Below are 19,329 nucleotides of genomic sequence, written 5' to 3'. Positions count from 1 at the left end.
ACAGGCGTGTGTGATTTGGTAGACTTAAAAGCAGTCAACTCTCTTGGAATAATGTCCTAAATAATGAAAACAATATAAAGCAAATTCATGGCTAATTATACTTTTCTTGTGGAAGAGTTTTTTTTTTTTTGTGAGTTTGCTTTAATACAAACTTTTTAATGGAGACTTTGCTTTTGGAAACCGTATTATTGAAGAAAAAAAACTTGCAAAGAAAATTCAGACTTGCATTCATTCAAACATACTTGTGGAATTAAACATGTTTGCCTACATCAATCGGTACGAAATTCCTCAAGGAATAACTTCAAACAGTGATAAAACTCTCGTCAATTACTTTGATCCATGAACTCATGTGTAGTCATTTTCTAGGGACATCCAGAGCCATGGGCAATTGTGTTGCTCATGGATATTCTGTGGTCCATTTTGTGCATTTAGTTATGTGCACATTGACTAAAATTGTGTGCATCTTATTTAAGCAATATGTTAGGTTTTTTTGAGAGTATAGCATTATCTATGAGTGCTAATCATCTGTGAAGGAGTCTGAAATTTTAAGCATAATTAGTCAAAAGCAAAACTATGAGTCAATTACCAATGCAAGTGATAAAAGTTAAATATGTTTTTCTTTATTATTACTGTTTCTCTGATAGATATATATCATTCATTTATATATATATATAATTTAAGCTTTTCTATAGTTATTTGCTATTTGATATAAAATTTTGATTGATAATAAGACATACCCATGGCAAATTTAACTGGATCAATATTTGCATGATAATTTTATCTTAATTGGGGTATCTTGAGATTCCATGCAGTTTTTTTTGTTCGTCAATATGTGCAATAAGTCACTCTTCCCATTGTTTCTTTAAGTTGTATCTCACAGGCCAAAAAAAAAAAAAAAAAAAAAAAAAAAAAAAAAAAAAAAAAAAAAAAAAGTGCCACTGTGTCCAACTGCTCCCCTTTCTCAAATGCAAGCCAACTCACATTAGGAATCCCCAAAGGGAGGAGTAAGTAAACCTAACACTTTAAATTGTAACATCGAAAGGTCTTTTTAGGAGTATTCTGATTTAATACAATGCAATTTCAAATGGCTACAAATGAGCTTATTTCTTTTTTTCTTTTTTCTTTTTTTTCTTTTTTTTTTTGAGACAGAGTCTCGCTCTGTCGCCCAGGCTGGAGTGCAGTGGCCGGATCTCAGCTCACTGCAAGCTCCGCCTCTCGGGTTCACGCCATTCTCCTGCCTCAGCCTCCCGAGTAGCTGGGACTACAGGCGCCCGCCACCTCGCCCGGCTAGTTTTTTGTATTTTAGTAGATACGGGGTTTCACTGTGTTAGCCAGGATGGTCTCTATCTCCTGACCTTGTGATCTGCCCGTCTCGGCCTCCCAAAGTGCTGGGATTACAGGCTTGAGCCACCGCGCCCGGCCAAATGAGCTTATTTCTAATGTAAACTCTTTATGTCAGAATCTCATATATTTGTATTTATTAAATCTATTCCATTGATTCAAAAAATTGTCAAATATATGGAAGATATAAAATAATCACGTTACAACAAACATTCATGTATTCACTGCCATTCTAAAAACAGTTATATTAAAATTACCTTTGAAGCCTCCTGAGTGCCCCTCTCCAATCCAGTTCCCATACTGTCACTCTCAAATGTCACCACCAGCCTATATTTTATGCTTATTATTCCTTCATGGTATCTAAGTGTTACTGAAAATGTTGTGACCCTAAATATATTCTTTTTAAAGCTTTTTGTTTAGAAATGATTTTAGACTTAGAGTGATGTTACAAAAATAATACAAGGAGCTCCTGTATGTAGTAGGATCTTAACCTAGCTTCCCCTAAAGTTACCATCTTGTATAGTACAGTTGCCAAAACCAGGAAAATAACATTAGAGAAATTCTATTAAACTGAACTACAGACCTTTCTGAATTTCATCATTTTTCTGAGTGGTGCACTTTTTAATTCTGTTCCTGATTCCAATTCAGAGGCGTGAATTTCTTTTGAAGAGTACTGGTCAGTTATTTTGTAGGATATCTTTTCATTTTGATGTTTAAATATTTACTTATCATTAGATTGAGATTACTTTGGTAAGAATGCCACAGAAGTAAATTTGTTCATTATATCACAGGATGTATGATGCCAATAATCTACTTACTTGGTAAGGTGGTATCTGTCGGGTTCTCTAGTATTAATATAAAGTTACTATTTTTCCTTTGTAATTAGTAAATCTCTTTGGTAAGGCATTTTGAGACTATTAGAATATCTCATTCTCCTCAAATTTTTATCCACTAATTTTTGCATCCATTGGTTAATCTTGCATGCAATAACAACTATTCAGTGTGATGTTTGACAAATGATACTTTCTATTCCCTTTGTTCTTCTACATTTACTAATGAGAATTCTTCTGTAAATCCTTTCTTCTCCTTCTATATATGTATTTAATTATTTATATCAGTATTTGCTCTGAATATGTATTTTATTCTATATATTCCAGTGCATTGTTCGTTATTTTCTTCAAATTGTTCCAGTTTTGGTTATTAAGAGTTTCTTCAGGATGGCTTCTGTGTTCTTTTAACAAGCTCCCAACTCCTTTTCAGCAACTTCTTACCTTCTGGCACAGCAAGACGGTCCAGGTTGCTATCTTGTATGTTTCTTGGTCAGTCGTGGAAGTAACCATTTATCCAAGGAGCTTTGGTTCCTTCTACTGAGGAATGATATTTGAATTTTGGAAACTAAACTCCAGATACTAGGTGTGTTCATTGCTTTCAATTGGTATTACTTCTAGGCAACAGACCCAACAAACACGTGTGTGTGCGTGCACACGCACGCACGCACACACACACACAACCATTAGCTCATACTGATACTTCTGATTCCAGCCCAACATGACAGGGTTCATTCTAGTCTTCCCTCATTTCTTTATTAGTAGCTAATTTCTCTAAAAATGAAAAACCTGACTCTCACTATTTATAATGTGTTTACCTATTTGTTTAATCCTAGTATAAACATAACTTATTAATTGCCAATCCATACATGCATGAGAAGTGAATCTATCAACAAAAGTAAAGTATTTGTGTACAATTCCATTTGTCATTAGCCTGACAGTATACAATCAAAATACAGTTTTTACAAGTTACTTAGATCAATTGTCTTCTCTGTTCCTTTCAGTGAGTTATTTATTTGTAATACAGTTTGGAATATTGGTTACTGTTTGTATTCCTGTTGGGTTTCCCAAATGCTGTATGATTTTCATTATCTATTTGTTATTGGGGCATCTGAAACATGACTTTGAAGCTTAGAGTCAGAGCTACACAAAGATGGGGACTTAGAGAAGTGTTACATCTTTCTCATGCTAGTCCAGTTCCATTTCCACTTCTTTCAACATCTTTCTCATTCGTTCCCTATAGGTAATTTTCTTTTACACATATGAGCAGATTCATATATCTTTTCTTATAGCCTGTTTTTACATTTGAAGGATAGTATAGACATGTTTGTTTGTTTGTTTTGTACTTTGCTGTTTACACTTAGCAGTATAATCTGCAAATCACTTAATAGCAATACTCAGTGATCATTTGCATCCCTTTTACCACTGTATACTATTCCATTGAGTGGATGTATGTAGTTTATTCAACCATACACTTAAGCATGTACATTTAGACTGTTTCTAATATGTTGCAATTATAAACAATGTTGCAATCAATAACCTTGTGCATATGTATTTTTGTAGTGTTAGAGGTGTATCTTCAGGGCAGATTGCTAGAAAGTGATTGCTGGTTGAAAGGTAAGTGTATATGTAGGTTGCCAAATTCACCACCAGACGGACTGTAGCAGTTTGTATTTCCATCAGCAATATATGAGAGTGCTTGTTTATCCACAGCTAGTCAACAGAATGCGTTGCCATACTTTTAATTTTTGCCAATTTGTTAAGTGAAATATGGTAGCTCAGTGTTGTCTAATTTGCATATCATTATGATAAATTTGAACATTTTTCCATATGTTTCAGGGCTTTTTAATATTGTTTTGTATGTGAATTGTTTATTTATGTCTTTTTCAGAGTTTTTTATCAGGATTTTAATCCTTTGTCCCTCAATTTGTAAGAGTTCTTAAATTATAGTCATGCATCATTTAACAACAGGAATACATTCTAAGTAATGCATCTTTAGGAGATTTTGTCATTATGTGAATATCAGAGTGTACTTACACAAACCTAGATGATACATATAGCCTACTACAAACCTAGGGTATATAGTATAACCTATTGTTCTTAGGCTGCAAACCTGTATAGTGTGTTACTGTTATGAATACTGTAGGCAATTGTAATACAATGGTAAATTTGAGTTTATCTAAACATACCTAAACATAGAAAATGTACCTTAAAAATATGGTGTAAAAGACAAAAAATGGTACATCCGTATATTCACTTATCATGAATAAAGCTTGCAGGACTGGAAGTTGCTCTGGTTGAGTCAGTGAGTTAGTGGTGAGTGAATGTGAAGGCCTGGGACATTACTGTAGACTACTGTAGATTTATAAACACTGTACACTTAGGCTACACTAAATTTATATAAAATATTTTTGTGTTTTCAATAAAAAATTAACCTTAGCTTACTGTAACTTTTAAAATTTATACACTTAATTTTTTAATTTTTTGACTCTGTTGACATAATGTTTAGCTTAAAACACAAGCACATTGTATAGCTATACAAAAATATTTCTTTTATATCCATATTCTATAAGCTCTTTTCTATTGTTTTTTTTTTTTTTTTTTTTTTTTTTTAACTTTTAAACCTTTTGGTTAAAAACTAAGACAGAAACACACATTAGCCTAGGCCCACCCAGGGTCAGGATCATTAATATTACTGTTTTTCATCTCCACATCTTGTCCCACTGGAGTCTTCAGCGGCAAGAATACATACGGAGCTGTAGTCTCCTATGATAACCGTGCCTTCTTCTGTAATACCTCCTGAAGGACCTGCCTGAGCTCGTATTACAGTTTAACTTTTTAAAAAAATAAGTAGATGGTATATACTCTAAAATAATGATAGTAAATTATAATAAATACATAAATCAATAACAATTATTTATCATTATCTAGTATCATATACTGCACATAATTGTATGTGCTATACTTTTATACAGCTAACAGCACAGTATGTTTGCTTTCAGTAGCATCATCACAAATGAAACAGTAATGCACACACATTAGCATCAATGTAAACAAAAGAGTAACGCACACATACTGATTACACTAGCATCACCACAAACAAAAGGTAATGCACTGTGCTACAAGGTTATGATGGCTACTGTGTCACTAGGAAATGGCAATTTTTTAGCTCCTATAATCATATGAGACCACCATTGTTGACTGATATGTCATTATGTGGCACGTGACTGTATTAGGGATTTAGCCCTCGGTTTGTAGTATATGTTACAAATATTTTCTCCCAGTTATCAGTTGTTTGTTGACTTCGTTTCTGGTATTTTGTGTCATACAAAATTATAATTTTTTATGGCCAAATTTATCATTTTTATTGCCTCTAGATTTGGAGTCACAGTTAAAAAGCCTTTATCTACACAGAAATTAGAGTAGTTTACCCATGTTTCCTACTAGTATTTAAAGCATTTATTTTATGTGCAAATCCCTAAACTACTAAGTTTACTTTCGTGTATGGTATGAAATATAGATCTACCTTCACCTTTTTCCAGGTGGCTAAATGATCGTCTCAGCACCATTTATTATAAAGTCAATCTTTGTCTCAGTGATGTGAGATGCCACCTTTATCATACATTGAATATACATATTTTTATATGTATGTGAGTTAATAGCCCCCAAAATAATAAAACTGAAATAATAATTCCCAGATGCACCATAACCAAATTTCTGAAAGCTAAACACAAAGAAAAAGATATTGAAAGAGGGTAGAAAAAAAATAGAACACTCCACTTAATAGCAGAAAATAAACTTTTCAATTTTATATAGAATATTCACCAAGATGAACCATAAGCTGGGTCATAAATTAAATCTTTACATTTTTAGAAGAATTCAAATCATGCAAAGCATGTTCTCTGATCATAATAAAATAAAATTAAAAATAAATAACAGAAGGATAAGAGGAAAATCTCTAAAATGTATAAAGTAAACAATATATAGCTAAATAATCCACAGGTCAAGTGAAAGTCTCAAAAGAATTTAAAACTATCTTGAACTGAATGAAAATAAAATACAACATATGCAAATTTGTGGAATATAGCTAAAGCTGTGTTTAGAAAGAAATGTGTAGCATTATATGTTTAGATTAGAGAAGAAAATGAACTAAAATATATAATTTAGGTTTACACCTTAAGGAAGTAGAAAAGGAAGAACAAAACAAATCCAAGTCAAGCAGAAAAAGGAAGAAATAGTTATCTATTAGAATAGATAAAGAATAGATATCAACGAAATTGGACACGGAAAAACAATAGATCAAATCGATGAAACCAAAAGTTGGTTCTTTGAAAAGAAGCAGAGCATGCTGAGTCACACATCACCCTTGTGGGTCTTTATTAAGGACCTTGGCCCAAGCCTACTTCAGATACTTGTTCTCAGGAAAGGTCAGTAGTTGTGGTAGTCCATGTGATTCTCTAAGTGGCTGCATTCCACCGTGCACCATGATTTCTATTAGTGATTCCTAACCTTAGGTGTAATGCTTTATTTTATAACATTATGTGCATCCTTTACTGTCATAAAATTAAGTTATGGGTGGCATAAGTTACATATATTAGTGGTACAAAAATGAAACATAATGATTAAAAGTAACATGGAAGAAAATGAATTAAAAATCTGTATATAATCTTTTCTTTAGGGGAAAACTTCCAATAAATTAGAAGACAAATTGACAAACTTCCAATAAATTAGAAGAGAGAGAGAAGATATAAATTACTAATACCAGTATTAAAGTAGGCATATCACCGTACATCCCACAACTTTAAAAGGAAAATAAAAGTATACTATAAATAAATCTACATACATAAATTTAACAACTTAGATGAACTGGATTCATTTCTTGAAAACCATAAGCTACCAAAACTCCTTGTAGATGAAAGACAACCTAAATAAAATGAATAGTCCTTTGACTCTTAAGAAAATTGAAGCCACAGTTGAAAACTTTCTGAAAAAGAAGTCTTATGTCCTAGATGGTTTCACAGGCAAATTATACAAAAAAAAAAAAAAAAAAAAAAGGAAGACATCTCTTCCAGAAAATACTAGGGGAGGAAACACTTCTCAATGCATTTTACAAGGTTAACTTTACCCTGGTACCAAACCAGACAAAGATAGTACAAATAAAGAAAATATTCCTCATGAACATAGATGCAAAAATCCTCAAAAACATTTGTAAATTTAATAACAGAAATATATAGAAATAATAATACACTATGGACAAATGAGGATTATTCCAGGAATGCAAGGCTGGTTCAATATTTTAAAATGAACCAATGCAATGTACTATATTAGCAGCCTAAAGAAGAAACACCATGTTATCATATCAAATAATACACAAAAGCTATTAGACAAAATTCAGCACCCACTCATGATAACAACTCTCAACAAAAAACAAAGGGAAGGTGCTATAGTTTGATTATTTTTGTTGCCTCCAAAATTCATGTTCAGTATTAGCCCCTTCCAAAATCTAATTGTGACCAATGTGATACTTCAAGAAGTGGAGTCTTTAAGAAGTGATTACACCATGAGTGCTCCTCCCTTATTCATGGGATTAAGATGCTTATAAAAGAGGTTTTGTGCAACATTCAGCCCTTCTGCCTTCTGCTATGTGATGACATAGCAAAAAGACCCTCACCAGATGTTGGCATCTTTATCTTGGACTTCCCTACCTCCAAAACTGTGAGAAATAAACTTCTTTACAGATTCTTTTTATTATTATCTTACTCTGTCATGCAATGGCATGATCATAGCTCACACCAGCCTTGAACTTGGTGGGCATTCCTCCTGCCCTAGTATCCTGTGAAGTTAGGATTATAGGCATGCCTCCACTGTAGGCTATTTTTTTTTTAATGTTTGGTAGAGATGGTCTTGCTTTGTTGCCAGGCTGGTCTTAAACCCCTGGCTTTAAGCAATCCTCCTGCGCCAGCCTCCCAAAGTCTTGGGATTAACAGGTGTGAGTCACTGTGCCTGATCTCCTAATTTTTATATTTATTTTTATTTATTTGAAACAGAGTTTTGCACTGTCTTCCAGGCTGGAGTGCAACGGTGTGATCTCGGCTCACTGCAATCTCTGCCTCCTGGGATCTTGCAATTCTCCTGCTTTAGCCTCCCAAGTAGTTGGGATTACAGGCACACACTACTATGCCCAGGTAATTTTTTGTATTTTTAGTAGAGGTGGCATTTCACTATGTTGGCCAGACTGGTCTCAAACTCCTGACCTCCTGATCCGCTCACCTCAACCTCCCAAAGTGCTGAGATTACAGGTTTGATCCACCGTGCCTGGCCAATCTCTTTATTTTTAATGGTGAAAGTCTAAATGTGTTCTTCCTAAAATTGGGACAAGGCAAGAATGTTCATACCACTACTAGTCAGCATAATAATGGAAATCCTCACCAATGAAATAAGAAGAAAAAATTAATATCATACAGAGGGTTGCAAAGGGAGAAATAATACTTTCTGTATTTACAGATGGCATAATGGTCTTCACAGAAAATCTCAAGGAGTCTTCATAGAAAAATAGTATTAGAGCTAATAAGTGAGTTTTATAAGGTCTATTAGAGAATGCAAAACAAGTTACAAACTGGGAGATAATATTTGCAAATCACATATTTAACAAAAAGCTTGTATCCAGAATATAAAAAGAACTGCTAAACTCAACAATAAGAAAGCAAGAAAATTAAACAAAAGACAACCAAGTTAAAATGGAGAATGAACTTGAAAAGAGGTATGAGTTTGAGAAACAAGCACATGAAAAGGTGTTCAACATCATTAGCCACTATAGATATGCAAATTAAAACTATGATGGGATACAATTACACACTTAAGTAGCTAAGTTTAGTAGCTTAAACTAAACTAAGTAATTTAGTTTATTATAGTAGCTAAAATAAACAATCCTGACAATGTCAAGTATTGGTAAAGGTACAGAGCAATTAAAACTCTCATACCTTACTGGTGAAAATGAAAAACGGTGTAACAACTTTAAAAAATACTTTGGAAGATTTTATATATACACTTACATTATCCTATTCTTGGGTTTTTACTTGAGAAAAGTGAACTGATGTTCACACAAATGTTTATACCAGCTCTGTTAATAATTTCCCATAGCTGGAATTAACCTCAATGTCCTTCCTTGGAAAAATGGGTCAACAAATTGTTCTATAGTCATATAATGTATCATAGTGTGAAATATGTATTTGTTCTTTCTTCCCATTTCCTGGCATACAGCTCCTAAAATTCTTGGAATCTCTAAAGTGATGAGTATCTTCTGTATGCTAAATAAGATGACTGATGACTAGAGGCCCCTTCATTGCTTCAGGATGGGGCTGGTTGCCAGAAAGACCACAATATGATTAGCACATTGGCACTTAGATTTTTATTTCCCAACCTCTGGGGAAGGGAGATGGACTGAAGGTTGGATTGATTACCAATAGCCACTGCTTGAATCAATCATGCCTATATAATGGAGCCTTCATAAAATCCCAAAAGTACTGGGTTCATGGAGCTTCCAGATAGCTGAACATGGAGATGGGCCAGGGGGTGGCATGCTCAGAGAAAGCATGGAAACTCCATACCCTTTCTTCCACACCCTAAGTATCTCTTCCATCTAGCCATTTATCTATATAATTTATAACACCCTTTATAATAACTGGGCAAATGTGTTTCCCTAGGTTCCGTGAGCTGCTATAGCAAACTAATTGAACCAAAGAGGGGACCATAGGAACCCGGATTTAAAGCTGGTTGGTTACAACTCTAAGTGATAATCCACTACTTGCAACTGGTATTTGAAGTGGGAGGTAGTCTTGTGGAACTGAGCCCTCAACCTGTGGGATCTGACACTATCTCCAGGTAGAGAATGTCAGCATTGAATTGAAGGACAATCAGCTGGTGCTTCCTGATGAATTGCTCAGAGTGTAGGAAGAAATTTCAACACATCAGTGTCAGGAGTATTTATTGTGCTAAATTGTGTGAGTATAGAGTTGGAAAACACTTTGGTTTTCCTATATCCTTATACAATGGCACATTGGTCAGCAATAACATAGGAACTCACAATTGATGCCCACAACTTGAATGAATTTCAAGAGCATTATGCTGAATTTAAAAGTCAGTTTCAAAAGGTTTTATATCATATGATTCCATTTGTATGACCTTCTTGAAAAGACAAAACTATAGTGCTGGAGAATAGATGAGAAGTTGGCAGGGTTGAGAGTTAGGAGTAGATGTAGAAAGAAGAGAAAGGGACATCCAAAGGGAGTTTTTGTGGTGATGGAACTGTCTTGTATCTTGTTTGTTGTAAGAATAACATGAATCTATACATACGTTAAAGTACAACTGTATATCAAAAGGAAAATAGTATACTTTCTTTTCTGTTGTTTAGAAGATTAGATTTATATACCCCCAAATTGGAATCCAAGTATTCATCAACTGGTGAAGGTATAAATGAAATGTGGTATAACAATACATAAAATGCTATTTAGTAGTAAAAAGCAAGAATCTACTAAAACATACTACAACACGAATGAACCTCAAAAACATGACACTACATGAAAGCAGCAAGATGCCAAACAGATGGTCCCCACCCAAATCTCAACTTGAATTGTACTGCCATAATTCCCATGTGTTGTGGGAGGGACCCAGGGGGAGGTAATTTAATCATGGGCGCAGGTCTTTCCTGTGCTATTCTCATTATAGTGAATAAGTCTCATGAGATCTGATGGGTTTATCGGGGGTTTCTGCTTTTGCTTCTTCCTCAGTTTTCTCTTGCCACTACCATGTAAGAAGTGCCTTTCACCTCCCACCATGATTCTGAGCCCTTCCAAGCCATGTGTAACTGTAAGTCCAATTAAACCTCTTTTTCTTCCCAGTCTCAGGTATGTCTTTATCAGCAGCATGAAAACTATTACAGTAAATTGGTACCAGTAGAGTGGGATATTGCTGAAAAGATAGCCAAAAATGTGGAACTGACTTTGGAACTGGGTAACAGCCAGAGGTTGGGACAGTTTAGAGGGCTTAGAAGAAGACAGGAAAATGTGGGAAGGTTTGGAACCTCCTAGAGATTTATTGAATGGCTTTGACAAAAATGCTGATAGTCATATGAACAATAAGATCCAGGCTGAGGTGGTCTCAGATGGAGATGAGGAACTTGTTGGGAACTGGAGAAAAGGTGATTTTTGTTATGTTATGGCAAAGAGACTGGTGGCATTTTGCCCCTGTCCTAGAGATTTGTGGAACTTTGAACTTGAGAGAGATGATTTAGGGTATCTGGCAGAAGAAATTTCTAGGCAGAAAAGCATTCAAGAGGGGACTTGGGTACTGTTAAAGGCATTCCATTGTAAAAAGGAAACAGAGCATAAAAGTTTGGAAAATTTGCAGCCTGATGATGCAGTAGAAAAGAAAAATCTATTTTTTGAAGAGAACTTCAAGCCAGCTGCAGAAATCTGCATATGTAGTAGCAAGGAGCTTAATGTTAATCCCCAAGATCATGGGGAAAATGTCTCCAGGCCACATCAGAGACCTTCACAGCAGCCCCTCCCATCACAGGCCTGGAGGCCCAGGAGGAAATATTGGTTCTGTGGGTTGGGCCCAGGGTCCCTGTGCTGTGTGCAGCCTAGGGACTTGTGCCCTGTTTCCCAGCTACTCTGGCCATAGCTGAAACAGGCCAATGTACAGCTCAGGTTGCGGCTTCAGAGGGTGGAAGTCCCAAGCCTTGGTGGCTTCCACGTGATATTGAGCCTGAGGGTGCACAGAAGTCAAGAAATGAGGTTTGGGAACCTCCATCTAGATTTCAGAAGATGTATGGAAACACCTCAATGCCCAGGCAAAAGTTTGCTGCAGGGGCACGGTGCTCATGAAGAACCTCTTCTAGGGTAGTGAGGAAGGGAAATGTGGGGATGGAGTCCCCACACAGAGTCCCTACTGAGGTACTGCCTAGTGGAGCTGTGAGAAGAGGGCCATCCTCCTCCAGACCCCAGAATGATAGTTCCACCGACAGCTTGCACTGTGCACCTGGAAAAGCCACAGATACTCAATGCCAGCCTGTGAAAGCAGTTGGGAGGGAGGCTGTACCCTGCAAAGCCACAGAGGCAGAGCTGCCCAAGACCATGGGAACCCATCTCTTGTATCAGTGTGACTTGCATGTGAGACCTGGAGTCAAAGGAGATCATTTTGGAGCTTTAAAATTTGATGGCCCTCCTGTATTTCAGACTTGCATGGGCCCCATAACCCCTTTGTTTTGGCCAATTTCTCCCATTTGGAACAGCTGTATTTTTCCAATACCTGTACCCCCATTGTATCTAGGAAGTAACTAGCACGCTTTTGATTTCACAGGCTCATAGGTAGAAGGGACTTGCTGTGTCTCAGATGAGACTTAGGACTGTGGGCTTTTGGGTTAATGCTGAAATGAATTAAGACTTTGGAGGACTGTAGGGAAGGCATGATTGGTTTTGAAATGTGAGGATATAAGATGTGGAGGGGCTGGGGTGAAATGATATAGTTTGGCTGTGTTCCCACCCAAATCTCAACTTGAATTGTACTCCCATAATTCCCACGTGTTGTGGGAGGGACCCAGAGGGAGGTAATTAAATCATGGGGGCCAGTCTTTCTCGTGCTATTCTCCTAATAGTGAGTAAGTCTCATGAGATGTGATGGGGTTTATCAGGGTTTTCCGCTTTTGCTTTTTCTTCATTTTTCTCTTGCTGCTGCCATGTAGGAAGTGCCTTTTGCCTCCCGCCATGATTCTGAGACCTCCCTAGACATGTGGAACTGTAAGTCCAATTAAACCTCTTTTTCTTTCCAGTCTTGGGTATGTCTTTATCAGCAGCATGAAAACTGACTAATACAATATTTTATGATTCCATTTATACAAATGAGACCTTAGGTTTCACTTTCAACATGTAAAGACCTTGGAAGTCATCACACTTCCCTTACAACAGAAAAAAAAATAAAAAACTGAACAAAAAAGATGACTTTTCCTAGACTTATTAGAAAACTGACATTGCAGAGAAAACCTTTACTTTGACATTTGGAAAGACAGTCTCATCCAGAGACATACAATCAAGGCCTTCTTATCTAACAGAAAGCTGCTGGAGCTGCCATAAACTGGTTAAGACCACTAAAAAAACTATGATTTCGATAAATTGCTGGCAGTTGTAATAGTCAGGATTCTCCAGAGAAACAGAACCCCCCCACCCCCCCACACACATATATATATCCAGCAAGCTAGAAATTCAGGTAAGAGTTGATGCATCCTTGAATCAAAAGGTAGTCTGGAGACAAGATTCCTTTCTCCTTGGCGGACCTCAATCATTCCTCCTACAGCTTTCAACTGATTGAAAGAGGTTCACACACAGTGAAGAGTAACCTGTTTTGTTTACAGTTTACTGATTTAAATGTTAATCACATCTAAAAGTATACCTTTATAGCAACATTTCAACTGCTATTTGAACAAACAACTGGGTGTCACAGCCTAGTCAAGTTGACACATAAAATTAACCATCACCCTGAATGTGAAGTATTATGATGGTGAGAAATTCCTGGGGATCACTGTTTTAGGGGCTGCTGCACACTTTTGTTGGCTTTCCCTCCGGGAACTCCACCAGATTCTCATGGTGAAGATCTGAAAACATTGCCTCATGGTTCTGACAAAAATAGGAGAAGAATAATTGCTATGGACTGCATTCTGTCCCTCCTACTCCACTGCCACCAAATGTGTATGTTGAAGCCCTAACCCCAGTGTGGTGCTATTTGGAGATGAGGCCTTCGGGAGGTCACCAGGATTAGATGGTATCATGAAGGTGGAGACCTTATGATGAAGCAGGGAAACTCTAAGAAGAGAAAGAGAGAGAGAGCTCTGACTGTGCCATGGGAGGACAAAGCAAGAAGACAGCTCTCTGCAGGACAGGAAGAGAGCACTTACCAGGAATGGAATCAGCTGGCATCATCTCGATCTTGGGTTTTTTAGCCTCCAGAACCATAAGAAATAAATATCTGCTTTTTAAGCCACCCAGTCTGTGGGTATTTTGTTATATCAGCTTGAGCAGACTGACCCAGTAATTGTTGTGAAATAGGCTCAGAACCTTCATAAAAAGGCTTATGCTCTACAAGCTAAGAGTCTTACCCCAGTTGGGTAAGGGTTATTCTCCTACTGCAACCCCCATTTGCCCTCCTGTTTTATTTCATGGAAAAAACAAAAAACACAGTCAACAGAAGTAAGGGCTTCAAAGAAATAGATTGGGAATGCTGTGGCCAGAAAAAGAAGTGGAGAATGATGAAAAAGTTTTCCAAGGCATAAACTCACTAAAAGACTGAGATTAAATCATAGGATTGTAGAATGCTTTCCTTCCCCAACTCCTGGTCATTACACCAACAAGCCTCCAGCAAAATCACAGAAGACAGCTGAAAGAGCTGCAGGAAACGGTTTCTCTCTGAAGATTAATATGTTGGGGAGCCCAAGGTCAAGAGGAAAGACAAAAAAGAGGGTGCTAGAAGAATCAGAAGACTCTGTCACATATAGTTACAGAAATTATTAAACATAGTGAGTATTGTAGTATGTTACTGTAGGTCCTCACACTAAAGGACTATTTAACCTCAGCTTTTATTACCCAGTACAACATGTCCTGCTTAAAAAAATCAATTACAAGGCATGCCAAAAGGCAAAAACAAAATGAAACAAATGAAAAAGTCTGAAGAGACAAAGCAATCATTAAGAATAAGATTGGAATGTGGCATTGATATTGGAATTATCAGACAGAGCTAAAATAACTATAATTAACATGTTAAAGTCTTTAATGAAGAAATAACACAACATGCAAAAAGATGGGTAAGATTTTGAAACTTTAAACGAGAACCAGAAGGAAATTCTAGCAAGCAAAACTCTAGTAAAAGAAATGAAGAGTGCCTTTAAAAGGCTCATGAGTGGACTTGACACTGCTGAAGAGAGAACCCATGAGCTTGAAGAAGGTCAATAGAAATGTCCCAAACGTCAATGCAGATGGAAGAAGGAAAATGACAACAACAACAGAGGAGAACATCCAACAACTATTGGAACAGTTACAAAAGGTGTACTATATGCAGAATTGGAATATCAGAATAAGAGAGAATGGAGTGGAATAAATATTTGAAGCAATAAAGGCAAAAAGAATTCCAAAATTAATGATACACAAGAAGTCACAGATCCAGGAAACTCAGAACATCAGGCAGGGTAATTAAGAAATAAAACACACCTAGGCATATAACATTCAAACTGCAGAAAGTCAAAGAGAAAGAGAAAATATGGTGGTGATTGTTGTACGACTCTATTAATTTACTAGATACCATTGAATTGTCTAATTAAAATGAGTGCATTTATGTTATGTAAATTCTACCTCAATAAAGCTGCTTAACAAATGAGTCAGTGACTCTGAGAAGCATGAAAAGTAAGTGCTGGTATCAGGTAGAAAAATATCTACATCAAGGAATCATTCATATTTTCCTAAGCAATCATGACTCTCAAGAGGTGAATTAAAAACAGAGGCCAAGTCCTTGCGAGGTTCTGGGACAGGTGGCTTACTGAGTAGAAATTCTTGACATCACTATGCGTTTTCTATTTGGTAACTTCTTTCATCTGCATGTGGCAATGTGAATAAATCAGCATTGTATCTGTTGCGTTTAACAGCCCAACTCTGAATCTGAGTGTGTTTCAACCATGCATTTTCTCTCATTTTTAATTTGCATGTGCATTTAACATTTACTTTTCTACCTGACTGACAAATATATTTTGGCCCAACTTTTTAAAAAAAAGATAAGGGCAAATCATCACAGCACAGAGTTAGACGCAAAGAAGACAAGAGGCTACCAGGAAGATAGGTGTTCGACGGGACTCATCTCTCTGTTTAAAATGCACACACATTTTCTGTTTCTAATCAGTGCTTTTTCCTCTCAGGAGAAAAAAACATAGCTTCCATACTGAAATAGCTTCACTGACAATTTCCCTTTGATGCAATGCTTATCTACTCCCCTCTGAAGGTTTCTCATTGGGTTTATTTGTCTTATGCTTTCAACAGTTTCTCATCTGATTATTGTCATTTGTACAGCCCTGAGCCTTTTACTCTCCAAGGGTGGGTATCTATTGTTAAGGGTTTATTGCTTGAAAAGGACATGATTTTCAAAAAGACTTTTTTCCTCCACTGGTAATCAGCACACAAATGCACTGTTGCTTTAACCTTTGTTGCCACTGGAGCAGTTTTCATGTGGATTTATGTTCTCTAATCCAGTAATTAGCTAGAACAATTTTATTAAGGAAAGAAAGAAAGACAGTGAGAGAGAATACTGCTTTAGGAATGAGGAAACTCATTCCAGGTTTACTGTCCCACTCTGTGTAACCCTGGCTGAGCAAATCATTTCTGGCAGTTTGGCATTACAGTACAAGTACCCATGAAGCATTTGGGGTTGACCTGATATGGTTTACAGCCATCCAACAAAGCAAGTTATGCCAGAAAGATTAACTGAAATGATTACATTCAAATTGATTTATTTCATTCAGACAAAAGGGGCAAAAGGCAAAGAGATTCTTATGATATTGGTAATTTTTTCCTTAGGGGACAGTGAGCCACTGTCCAAATGGCTGATGCATAGGACTGCTTGCCATACTTCTAATGGCCTGCACAGATAAACCCTGTTAGGTTCTGTTATGTTCACAGAAGAACGGGAATGGAAGATTTTCTTCTTCTTTCTTTTAACAGTAGAAAAAAGAAATGGCATGGACAGAGTACTGGGTTCAATCAAGGAGTTACACTTAGGAGAGCAGTTCCTACAAGAAAAAAAGGAAGAACTGTAAACTTCCTTAAATGATTCAGTAGCATTGATGTGTAGATAAAAAGACTGTCCTCAGGCTGCGAGCAACTTGATTCATTCATTTTATCTCCCCCTTTAGAGCTAATGTGTAAATCTTACCAATAGTGCAGACCTTAAAACCTAAGATTATACATCCTGGCCATGCCCCTGGACCTACAGATGTGAAGCCAAAATCTTGTACTTTATCCAGAAAATACACTTCTCTTGCATTTTTAAAACAAATTGATTCGTGATATAATCCTTAGATTTGCTTTCATGGGATTTTTGAAGATAGACAATTTTAGCGAAATGTACTTAAAAAATGTAAGGTAGGTACATTATGTAGCATGAAGTCAATGCCAAACAAAACGAACAACAAAACACAAAATGTCACAATTTCAAAGAGAATTGCATAGAGCAATATTATTTGGGCCCTAATTTTTAATAATTTCAGGAGGCGGTTCCAAGATGGCCAAATTGGAACAGCTCCAGCCTCCAGCTCCCAGCATGAGCGACACAGAAGATGGGTGATTTCTGCATTTCCAACTGAGGTACTGGGTTCATCTCACTGGGGTGTGTCGGACAATGGCTGCAGGACAGGGGGTGCAGCCCATTGAGTGAGAGCCGAAGCAGGGCAAGGCATCGTCTCACCCAGGAAGCATAAGGGGGAAGGGAATTCCCTTTCTTAGCCAAGGGAAACTGTGACACACAACACCTGGAAAATCAGGTCACTCCCACCCTACTACTATGCTTTACCAAGGGTCTTAGCAAATGGAACATCAGGAGATTATATCCCTTGCCTGGCTTGGAGGGTCCCACGCCCACGGAGCCTCATTCATTGCTAGCACAGCAGTCTGAGATCAAACTGCAAGGTGACAGCGAGGCTGGGGGAGGGGCACCCGCCATTGCTGAGGCTTGAGTAGGTAAACAAAGCAGCTGGGAAGCTTGAACTGGGTGGAGCTCACCGCAGCTCAAGGAGGCCTGCCTGCCTCTGTACACTCCACCTCTGGGGACAGGGCATAGCCAAACAAAAGGCAGCAGAAACCTCTGCAGATTTAAATGTCCCTGTCTGACAGCTTTGAAGAGAGTAGTGGTTCTCCCAGCACGGTGTTTGAGATCTGAGAATGGACAGACTGCCTGCTCAAGTGGGTCCGTGACCCCTGAGTAGCCTAACTGGGAGACACTCCCCACTAGGGGCAGACTGACACCTCACACCTCACACGGCTGGGTACCCCTCTGAGACAAAGCTTCCAGAGGAATGATCAGGCAGCAAAAATTGCTGCTCTGCAATATTCACTCTTCTGCAGCCTCCACTGCTGATACCCAGGCAAATAGGGTCTGGAGTGGACCTTGAACAAACTCCAACAGACCTGCAGCTGAGGGTCCTGACTGTTAGAAGGAAAACTAACAAACAGAAAGGACATCCACACCAAAATCCCATCTGTACATCACCATCATCAAAGACCAAAGGTAGATAAAACCACAAAGATGGGGAAAAAGCAGTGCAGAAGAGCTGAAAATTCTAAAAATCAGAGTGCCTCTCCCCCTCCAAAGGAACACAGCCCCTCACCAGCAACGGAACAAAGCTGGACGGAGAATGACTTTGACAAGTTGAGAGAAGAAGGCGTCAGACAATCAAACTTCTCCGAGCAAAAGGAGAAAGTTTGAACCCATTGCAAAGAAGCTAAAAACCTTGAAAAAAGATTAGACGAATGGCTAACTAGAATAACCAATGTAGAGAAGTCCTTAAATGACCTGATAGAGCTGAAAACCATGACACAAGAACTACATGACAAATGCACTAGCTTCAGTAACCGACTCAATCAACTAGAAGAAAGAGTATCAGTGATTGAAGATCAAATGGATGAAATGAAGCGAGAAGAGAAGTTTAGAGAAAAAAGAGTAAAAAGAAATGAACAAAGCCTCCAAGAAACATGGAACTATGTGAAAAGACCAAATCTACGTCAGATTGGTGTACCTGAAAGTGACAGGGAGAATGGAACCAAGTTGGAAAACACTCTGCAGGATTTTTATCCATGAGAACTTCCCCAACCTAGCAAGGCAGGCCAACATTCAAATTCAGGAAATACAGAGAACACCACAAAGATACTCCTCTAAAGGAGCAACTACACGACACATAACTGTCACATTTACCAAAGTTGAAATGAAGGAAAAAATGTTAAGGGTAGCCAGAGAGAAAGGTCGGGTTACCCACAAAGGGAAGCCCATCAGACTAACAGCAGATCTCTTGACAGAAACTCTACAAGCCAGAAGAGAGTGGGGGCCAATATTCAACATTCTTAAAGAAAGGAAATTTCAA

This window comes from Rhinopithecus bieti, unplaced genomic scaffold (assembly GCF_001698545.2).
Source record: "Rhinopithecus bieti isolate Rb0 unplaced genomic scaffold, ASM169854v2 scaffold_35900, whole genome shotgun sequence".
NCBI lineage: Eukaryota > Metazoa > Chordata > Mammalia > Primates > Cercopithecidae > Rhinopithecus > Rhinopithecus bieti.
This window is presented reverse-complemented; position numbering follows the sequence as displayed.